General features: G+C 39.5%; 1 long non-coding RNA gene across 1 annotated transcript; it reads left to right on the forward strand.

Annotated features, from left to right (window-relative positions):
- Nucleotides 1-408: 408 nt before the first annotated feature.
- On the forward strand, nucleotides 409-1,465 carry LOC144992508 (uncharacterized). The gene is made up of 2 exons (XR_013656551.1): nucleotides 409-1,213; nucleotides 1,328-1,465. It is a non-coding gene; the product is annotated as an uncharacterized LOC144992508 (long non-coding RNA).
- The last annotated feature ends 9,775 nt before the right edge of the window (nucleotides 1,466-11,240 follow it).

Here is an 11,240-nt window from a genome sequence, read left to right on the forward strand (position 1 = left end):
AATCCAGTTCCTTATTATTATTACATATATTGGCTGTCCAGTCTAATACTATCTAAACACTTTGAAGTATTGGAACAATTTTAAGTTGGTGGCATTTGGACAGAGCTATTTTCTGTCATGCTATAATTTGACAGCTGTCTTTGGACATCCCAAGTAAACGTTTATGAGCCGCCATGATTTCTTTACACCTTAGTGTTTCCTGCCAGTTGTTAGGTCACAGCATGACACGTGAAGTCTCCTGTTAGTCACACGATTGACATGTTTTAATATGCAGCTGCTGTTAGAGAGGAGGTCAGAACAATTCACTCCAGGCTGTTATGATGTAAAATTCTCAGAGAGAAGGTCCAAAAGGGTTAAAGTGAACCAGTTAATACTTCTCAGAACTGAACTGCCCATTAAATTAAACTTGATGTTTAAGTTTTAGGAAGTGCTTGTCTTGTAAAAGTCATTATACTCAACAAAATCCATCATTTAAAGTCGATTACCACTTAAGCCATTCAGAATATATTTGCACTAAATTACAGCCGTATAATTTGCAATGCATGACCTTTCCCATTCTAATTGGCTTTTAACTTTCTTTCATCACCTTCATCAGTGACATGTACCAGGTGCTTATCCTATAAAAGCCTGTCTTATCCTTTCTAAATTATCTACAGACACAGCAAACAAGTAGACTACCACAAAGTGACAGTGATTGAAGCAACCAGCCAAATAAGTTTCACAGGTTGACATATCTTTTGAGAAAATTGTGAATGAGTCCATTCCAGTGGCAGAAGGGAATCCTTCCAGCTATTCCAGCTGAGGTCTTTCTGTCATGAAAACAGTCTTGGGGCTAAAATCTTGTGTGAAATTGCCCGTACACACAGACTGATTGAATGTGCTATTGATTTAGGATTTGCAGGTGATTAACTAAAATTGCATAAATATGGAGTGATATTTCTGCCACCACGTTGCACACAAAACTTTCTAAGTTGCAAGTGAAAATGTTAAATATTAGCTTTTCAATTATTTTTTATTTTACTGTCATTTTTTTTTTGCTTTCAAAACCTTTTTTTTGGTTTGAAAACCTTTTTTTTTGCTTTCAAAAACTATTTTTGCGTTTGAAAAACACATGTTTTCACATGCGTTGTATCAAATAACGCTTTTTTCCTATCTTGACTACTCTTAGGGTCAACGTGACGTACTGCTATTGTTGTTATGCTACAAGCTAAAGGTAAGTGCTTTAGGGGAAGCAGCCAGCTTAATATGATATTTTTCAGATTTTCATTGAGACAATAACAGATCGACCATTCTTGCTTTTATTTTTACCCCTATTGAATGTTCACAGAGACACGGAAGTAGCGGCAGGAAGCGGCTTTTGCAGCAAGATGACTGAGGGCGTACCACAGATCATCATCATGTGAATGAACGTGAATACGATGGATGCTTTGTGCTTTTTGAAATAAATAAATCTGTTCTCTAAACATCCTCCGTGTCTTCAATGCAATGTAATGAGACACACACAGACAGAAATGTGAAGGTATCTGCTGTAAATCTATGACGTAAATTGATAACAGGATCAATGATCGGCTAGTCAGTTAGCATGTATCCTTATAGCCTTCGAATGTAAAGCGACTGACTGCTAAAGTTAATAAAAGACAAGTCCTGAATATTATTATTCCTGTTCGACCCTAAACTACAATATCAGCTGTCTGACAACAGACCAGCCAGTTGCCCAAATGCCGGCATACATCAAAGAGCTCTGCGGCGGCGCTAGTAGTAGCCTAGCAGGAGCTATCATATGACAAAGCAGCCTAGTTATCATAAATCTATTGATATTTTTCTTATATTCATTGAGACGGTAATAAAGTGATCATTTTTGTTTTTCATGTTCCTTTTTTGAACGAATATGGGTCACAGAGACACGGAAGTTACCGCTGAAAGCGGCTTAGTTTTGCCAGCGTACAGAGAGCATATCCGCGTGAATGACTTATGACGTGAATAATTACTGCGTTCGAACGGATTAATTATTGCGTTCGAACGACATAATTATTGCGTTCGCACGAGTTAATCATTTCGAGGGAACGGAATAGTATTTTGAGGGAACGCAATAGTATCTTGTGGGAACGGAATAGTATCTTGTGGGAACGGAATAGTATTTCGTGCGAACGACATAATAACCTGTGGGAACAAGATATTAATCTGTGGGAACAAGATATATTTTTATATCTTAATGTCAGGACACGGGCTCAGTAGAGATGTAAATTAAGTATGTGAAATAAATTTATTCTACTGCAAGAGTTTTTGTCTGACTGAAATACAATTGGTTAGCTTCTGGACCAATCAGCAGCTGTTTGATGGCAGCTTCGTCACGTCAAACTGAAACTTAACTCAGCAAAATCAAAGATAGGTAAAAAGTGAGATGACACACATGCAATGCGAAAAAGTTTTTGGCGCTGGCAGTGGCAGTCAAATCACGCTAAGTCAGACTGATAGGATGGTACTAAGTCGAACAAAAGCGAGATTTGACACAACGCACGCGAAAACATGTGCGTTGTGTCAAGAAAATTGAAAGCAAAAAAAAAAAATATATCAGAGCAGAATAAAAAATAATTGAAAAGCAAATATTTAATATTTTCCCTTGCAACTTAGACAGTTTTTTGTGCAACGTGGTGGCAGAAATATCACTCCATACATAAATGAAGATTTAGTTTGCACTATGGATTATGTTTGTTAAGTCATTGTGAAAGTAATAAGAAAATAAGTGCAAAGTATAGGATGCTGCTGGAAGAAAAGAAAAAATCAGACTGCAGCCCTTAACCTTTTCAAAACTGGAGCTTTAGCTCCAGTGCTGACATTCTTTGGACTACTGTAACTCTTCATCCATTTAACAAATTAACTTAACTACAGTGGATTCTGAAGAAAAGCAGCTTTCTACTGATATGCAACACTTTAATGTACGGACACACAATGTACATTAAACAATGTATGAGGCAAATTCAAGAATGTGCTAAACACGAGTTATTGAATGCACTTTTTGCCCAAGGTGCTCACACTGGACAAGCAGGGAGGGGCTTCTTCTTCTTCTACTGTTTACTAGCACATGTCCATCACCTACAGTTGGAAGAGTCTTGGTGCAAAATGTAGAAGTGGTGCAAATCTCCCAAATTTTTCTCCAGGGTTTTTCTTTCACAGCTCTGTCCTGATTAATGAAAGACTTATTGTCATAGAATTCCAGCCGCACACCAACCGCAATTATTAATCCCTCCTTCATGATTACTTTTCAAACGGTTGGCACTTCCAAGATGCCATACATTCGTCACTACCAAATCTGAGTCTTGATTGGTCAAAGTTGGTCAGGTTTAATTTGCAACGAGTGTTTGATGAAGACGCGTGTTGAATGTACCTTTACACTTGTGAAGCGCTTACATTATTAATGTAAAGCAGCTGATTCTGTTTTGGAGAAAAGCAGCTTTGAGTAATTATGCAACACTTCACTTTACATTAGTAACGTTTGTTAGTAATGTATGTTAGTCATTTTAGCAACGTAACATGTTGTGTATCGGCGCAATGCTAAATCAGCTTATTTGTTATGTTGATTGCGTAAACGGTCTTTGACAGTAGGTCTGACAAGTTGCGCATTGCTTTCTGGGACACAAACTTTAGAAACAAGGCTCATTTGTTCCATGAATATGTACTTTTGGTCACAAAGTATGGATCAGCTGGCTGCTGCAATGGCTTACACTTTCTGGTTTGCTGCGCCTGCAGTGTGAAAGCTGAGCCCTGACATGGACCATACAAGCAAACCACTGCCCATGACGACAATTTTCTGTGCTTTCGGTTTACGTGCAAGCAAATCCTGATGGAGTTTACTATAGAATAAATGCAATTAAAATGTCCAGCAGCTCAAATAGTGATATACAGTGGTTGCTGCACATTGCAAGGTGGAAAAACACAGAGCAAATCTAAAGAATATACAATGATGAATCAATTCAAAATATTTTCTTGGCAAACATGGGCTAGGTAGAAAGTGAAGGAGCTCATCAAAATACATTAGTCAAGTACTGTAACCAGCTGGCCCGGTTCTTAAAACTCTTTTGGTTGGTGTTTATTTCTGGTTATTTCATAAACTGAGTCTAGGCAGTTTGATCTGCTGAGGGAAGAGCAAACTTAACCAAATGAGGGTGTGAATTTCTGAAACATCAATTCAGGGAGTGAATTTTATTCAGAGGCAGACGGACTCCAAAGACAAGTTTCCGTGTATTTTTTTACATCAACATACAGATGGTTTGAGAAAACTGTATCACATCTAGTGTCAGAACCCCAAAGAAATAATGGCAAGTGAAATAGTTTACTGCAGCAGCTAACTTCTTTTTTAAAAAGTTCAGTAACGTGTAATTTCTATTTATTAGAGTAGATACTCCTTTTTAAAGTAATCATTTTAATTAACAATTGCATAGGCACACGTCTTCAAGCAGCCCTCTGTCCATATTTCAGTGGTGGTTTTGAACAAAACAAGACTTCTCTGTTCTCTATGTTCTCATTTATGCTGCATTAAGCTCAAGAGACTAATTAATACATATCAGTACATGAATTGAACTTTTGGGTGATCTTTGGCTAAATATGTGGTAAAAAGGTGTTTAATGGAACAAATAAGAAATATTTTGCCAATATAATTTGTTTGACTATGACCTCAGGTATCAAGGGTTTGTGAGGATTAGTGGGGATATATGGTTGGTTCAATCCTTCTCTTCCAGCTTCAACATCAAAGTGTTTAAGGGCAAAAACACAAAACCCCGGTTTGTCACTTTATAAGTCTTTGGTTTAAAATAATTGTCATGATCTCAAAACGAGACGGACCCAGATGCTGGAACCCGGAAGTAAACACAGGAGAGTGAAAAGTAAGTTGAAGAATTTATTTTCCTGTTTGATGATTGATATTTCAAGGTTCTTAATTCTGTCTGATAAAAGCTAGGAACCGGATAATGATAAATCATGTAATAAAATGGTTACAGTAGAACAGGGGTGGGATTATATAAGTTCGCTTCATTCCACTCCCTTTCAAGCAATATTTATTAATATGTCTAATTATCCAAAGTTTTGATTAGTTATTGTATGAATGTATAACTGATGATTGTATTGTTTTTGTGTATTATTCCTATTTGATTGCTTGAAATAAACCATTTCAAATAAAAAAAAAAATCAAAATGATCTGATGATAAATATGGTGGCAGAGTTCAGACGATGAGAGATATGATGAGGAGCAAGAATCTTGGTTGGGAGTCGTGGCTTGGCTGGAGGGTTTTTGCTGTGGCGTGGCTGGAGGTCTTGGAGTAGTTGACGAGGATGGACTGCTATGGAGGCGTAACACAGGTGAACACTCATGATGAAGCTTTCCAGTTGACGAGGCGTAAGGATAAAGTTAGCGAGAGGCAAAACTTCATGGACAGGACTATACCTGAGCGACCAGACTAAGCACCATAAGGGGCAACGAACCGGCGATGAATGCTGGATCTAGATCTCCTTAAGAAGGCTGTAGGTTGATGAGTTGAGTGTTCACAGCTGGTGATGATAAGGAAACAGAGCAGAGAGGGGAGGGTGAGGAGAGACTGCCAGAGGCACCATGACAATCATTGTGTAAATAATCAGGAAGTGGTTCATAAAGTTGTTACAATTACATTTATTCAAACTAACAGGTTAGCCACTCATTGAAATTAAATACAAACAGGAATTAGATAAAGTAAAAATGTGAAAAATACACAAAATTAAAGTCTATGCACAGATTTAACACAAACAGGGATCCTTCCAGAGCTTCTAAAAACATGGAAATAAACTTACCTGAATGTATGGAATCTCCAGCACCTATGCAAAAACAGAATTTTCTTGTGTTGAATGATTCACCAAACTGGACATATAATTTTTCAGAACATGATAGGCGTTCAAAGACTTGTTTGCAGGTATGGGATTTCTAGATTTTTCTCAAGATGTGTCCCACAGTTGGCATGTATCTAAGATGAAAATGTCAGATCCCTCCATGGTTTCAAAGTGGGAGAATTTACTAATTCAAGGGTTTAAACACTTCATTGCCTCACTATAACTTAAATCTACTGATTTAAGTTATCAAATCAAACTTTATTTATAAAGCACTTTTCATATAAAAATATAACACAAAGTGCTTTACATTAAAACACAACAAAATATAAAAACAAGCATGACGAAAATAAATAAATCAATGAATAAAAATAAATAAATCAATGAATAAAAATAAATAAATTAATAATTAGGGCCCCCCTCCCCGTACCTAGCCCCCCACTCCTTTCACACCTCCCACCCCCTAACTGATGGGGAAAGACAATGAGAAATATGCTGAGCACAAGAACAAGATGCTGGAAACGCTGATAATTGGAACCTCCCTCTCTGTGAACAGTCGCATGACCAGCCAAATGCAGCATCACAGGCGGGGACCGCTCCACCACAGCTAAGCGGTGATGCAGGTCCCCATCTAGAGCCGCAGTGGCTGAACAGCAGCTCACCCAGAGGGAGAGGTTCCAGCTGAGGAAGCACCGCAAATAAAAATGAGAATGACAAGTAAACATATTGATAAAAACAATAAAACATTGAATTAAAGTAAGTTAAAATAACACGTTAAAAATCTAGTTCAAGTTCATAAAACAAGATAAAATGGATAAATGAATAAATAAATACACATAATAAATAACTGAATAAATAAATAAAAGTAGTAAAAAATTAGCTAAAAGCCAGGTTAAAAAGATGGGTCCTTTTCTTAAAAGCATTAATGCTCTCTGCGGCTCTCAGGTCCTCTGGCAGACTGTTCCATAAACGGGGGCCATAGTGCTGAAATGCAGCCTCTCCATAGGTTTTGGTTTTTACAGTCAGAATGGTTAACAGACCAGTGCCAGAGGATCTCAGGGTCCGCGAGGGTTCATACTTTACTAAAAGACCTCATAAATAAGAAGGCGCAAGACCGTTAAGACATTTAAAAACTGTTAAAAGTATCTTTAAATCAATCCTGAAGCATATGGGGAGCCAATGCAGGGATTTTAAAATTGGGGTGATGTGAGCCCGCCTCCTGGTCTTCGTGAGAACTCGTGCAGCAGAATTTTGGAGAAGCTGAAGGTTCCTAATGTTGGTTTTTGGAAGACCAGCAAGCAGGGCATTAAAATAATCTATTTTACTCATGATAAAAACATGCATTAGCATTTCCATATTAGCAAGAGAGAGTAGTGGGCGGACTCTAGCCAGATTTCTAAGATGATAAAAAACAGTTTTAACCACCTGTTTTATATGTGGGATAAAAGGTTTCTGACTGTTTCTGAATGACTTGATGAAAGTTCCTGTAGCTTCAGAAACTTTTTCTCTCTCTTGGCTTTGGGACCAATAACTAAAATTTCAGTTTTGTCCTGGTTGAGCTGCAGAAAATTATTTGCCAAAATACAGTTAAAAAGTGCTTCTAATGGTCTTGTGTCATCAGGAGACATAGCTATGTACAGCTGGGTATCATCAGCATAGCTATGAAAACTGATGTTGTGGCTCCTGATGACATTCCCCAGAGGAAGCATGTAAATGTTAAAAAGCAAAGGGCCAAGGATGGAACCTTGAGGCACACCACAATTAATTTCATGGACCCCAGAAAAATGTGTGTCCATGCTTACCATAAAGTTTCTCTCCATGAGATACGATTCGAACCACTTGAGAACAGTCCCTGAAAGGCCAAGACTTTTCAGTCTGTTTACAAGGATCAGGTGATCAACAGTATCAAAAGCTGCGCTTAGATCTAGTAGAACTAGTACTGAGATCTGACCTGAATCCAAGGCACATCTGACATCATTAACGATTTTTAACAAGGCTGTCTCTGTGCTGTGGTTCGTCCTAAAACCAGACTGGTTTATCTCAAAAATGTTGTTTTGAGAGAAAAACTCATTCAGCTGAATAAAAACAAGTTTTTCTAAAACCTTACTTAAAAATAGCAAGTTGGACACAGGTCTGTAGTTATTAAAAATTGAAGGGTCTGAATTAGTTTTCTTGAGTAACGGTTTCACCACTGCCGTTTTAAAGGCAGCAGGAAAAATACCCGTCTGTAGAGAGGAGTTCATGAAATTTAAAATCTCACTCTCAAATGATTTAAAAAGTGATGTAGGGGATGGGGTCTAAAACAAACAGGTTGTTGGATTAACTTGGGAGAAAACTCGACCAAGTGTTGCAGCTTGAACCAGGTCAAAACTGTCCAGTGCTTCCTCAGGTAAAATCAAGCCATCATTCCCAAAAAAAAGGCTTTTCTGTCCTTTTATGATGTTCACTGACAGAATCAATCTTGCTCCTGAAGTGGTCTGCAAAGTCCTCACACAATGAGGCGGAGGCTGGCATTGTGTTTATGTTCACATTTGAGTTGATCATGGACTCAATTGTGGTGAAAAGGACTCTGGGGTTATTTTTATTTACAGAGATGATGTTTGCAAAGTAGGAATTTCTGGTCTGTTTTACTGTTTGATTATATAGTTTTAGCTGGTTTTGGTATAATTGATAGTTTATTTCAAGTTTGTGTTTTCTCCAAAGTCTTTCAGCAGATCTACACCATCTCTTCAATTGTTTAATTTCCTCAGTTCTCCAAGGGGGTCTGGGTTTGGTTCTTATCTTGTTAGATTTTAGAGGAGCAACTGAGTCGACACTGGTTTTTAATTTACTGTTAAAACTTTCAACAAGTAGATCACAGGGGGCTGGTAAGACAGGCGGAGAGTTGGAGCAAACAGATGTAATACATTTTTCGACCACTCCAGGAGTCAAGTAGCGTTTCTTCACCGTTCTCACAGAGGTTTCTTGTTTTACAAAACCAGTAATGTTAAAAAGCACACAGTAATGGTCAGATACAGCCAGGTCCACAACAGTGGACACACTGGTAGGTAAACCATGACTAATGAAGAGGTCAAGAGTGTGCCCCCTGTGGTGAGTCGGCTGCATGACGTGTTGTTTAAAATCAAGGCAAGGCAAGGCAAGGCAAGTTTATTTGTATAGCACAATTCATACACAAAGTAATTCAAGGTGCTTCACAAAACAGAAGAATGCATTAAAATCACAATACATCATAGAAATAATCAACATAAAATTTACTTTAAAAGAAAAGAAAAAAAAAATTGAAAACTGACTTAAAAATAAAGGAAGGAAAGGAAAGAAAAGTGCAGATAGGACCTTTCAGTCATATACACGGCTAAACAGAAATGTTTTAAGTCTAGATTTGAACATGAACACAGAAGAGGCCTGTCTTACGAATTCAGGGAGGCTGTTCCAGATTTTAGCTGCAGAATATTGAAACGCTGATTCCCCTTGTTTAGTTCTGACTCTGGGAATCAATAGGAGGCCGGCCCCTGAGGTCCTCAGAGTACGAGATGGTTCATATGGCACTAACATGTCAGAGATGTACTTTGGTGCTCGGCCATGGAGAGACTTGTACACAAGCAGAGCTGCTTTGAAGTCTATTCTTTGAGGTACAGGGAGCCAGTGCAGAGACCTGAGCACATGACTAATGTGATCATACTTCCTGGTTCTGGTCAGGACTCGAGCAGCAGCATTCTGGATGTACTGAAGCTGTTTTACAGCTCGTTTGGAGAGGCCGGTGAGCAGGCCGTTACAGTAGTCTAACCTGCTGGAGACAAATGCATGAATAAGTATCTCCAGGTCTGGCTTTGACACTATGTTTTTGATTTTGGCAATGTTTTTCAGATGGTAAAATGCCGCTGATGTTACTGACTTGATATGGCTGTTAAAGTTCAGGTCAGAGTCCATGATTACCCCTAGATTTCTGACTTGATTTGAGGGTTTAAGAGACAGAGAATGAAGGTAGCTGCTGAGACTTTCTCTTTGTTTCTGTGGGCCAAAAATAATAACTTCGGTCTTGTTTGAGTTTAGCTGGAGAAAGTTGTTCTGCATCCACGCACTGATCTGTTGGAGGCAGTGGCTGAGTGAATCCACCGGCCCATATTCACCTGTTGTCAGTGACACATAGATCTGAGTATCATCTGCATAGTTGTGATAAGATATGTTATTACTGCGTATTAACTGCCCTAGTGGCAGCATGTAGAGGTTGAACAGAAGGGGTCCCAGGATCGATCCCTGGGGCACACCACAAGTCAAGGCCATGTAGTCTGAGACACAACTCCCAATTTCAACAAAATATTTCCTGTCTTCTAGATAAGACTTGAGCCAACTTAGGGCAGATCCAGAGATGCCAACCCAGTCTTGGAGTCTGTGCAAAAGGATCCCATGATCAACAGTATCAAAGGCAGCGCTCAGGTCTAGCAGGATTAAGACAGTGACTTTTTTTTTTTTTTTTTTTTTTTTAACTTGTCCTGTCCAACAGCTAGGCAGACAGATGAGAGCTGAGGGCCTCTTGGGTTGGACATATTTTACTTTAACAAGAGGGGTTATTAATCTTCAGACAAACCAAAGGTATGTCTGAATAAACCCCTTTTGTAATTGAGGCCAAACTTTATTAATTTCAAACATGTCTGAAAATCTTTGGTGTTGGACCGGACGGAAAAGGAAAGAGGGGAAGAAGAGAGAGGGACGTTAGAGAGAGGGGGGGTAGGGGGTGATAATAGGAGGGGAAGGGGGATAAGACCATGAAGCAGCATAAAGCAACAAGTTTACTGGTTGTTAATCATTATGGTAAGGTTTAAATGTAAAAAAAAAAAAAAAAAAAAAAAAAAAAAAAAAAGGGCGGAGCCAGTCCACACACACACTCAAATGTTATAAACACACCTGTTAGTTGCAAAAATGTCCACCTGTCGACATGTACACAGAACAGATAGTGTTCACACGCATACTTATGCCTTAAAACCAACTAGTGTGAAATATTTCAGTCATTCAGTCTGTTGAGCTAACAGCTGTGCTCAGGTGAGTGTTTATGTTCTTCTAAAATGGATGGTGGAACGTGAAAAGAAGGAGGGAGAGTGCCCAGCCATCCCCACCCCAAGACCCCCACCGCACCAGCAGTGGCAGCCGGAACCCCCCCAACGCCACACGGGAACCGGCAGGGAACAACCGCCGCCCGGGCGACCAAGCCCGCCACCCAGGCCAGGGCCAGCAGGGCCGCCGCAAGGCCCCCAGAGCCAGAGAGCAGGGAGGCACGGAGGGAAAGAAGGCGCCGCCCCAGCCCAACCAGGAAAGCAGCCCCCCCGCCGCGCCGGGAGAACCCAACGCAGGGCCCCACCGGAGAAGGACGCCCACAGCCCCAGACGAGCACCCCA

The sequence above is a fragment of the Oryzias latipes genome, chromosome 6, assembly GCF_053564925.1.
Source record: "Oryzias latipes strain Hd-rR chromosome 6, Olatipes_Hd-rR_3.1".
NCBI lineage: Eukaryota > Metazoa > Chordata > Actinopteri > Beloniformes > Adrianichthyidae > Oryzias > Oryzias latipes.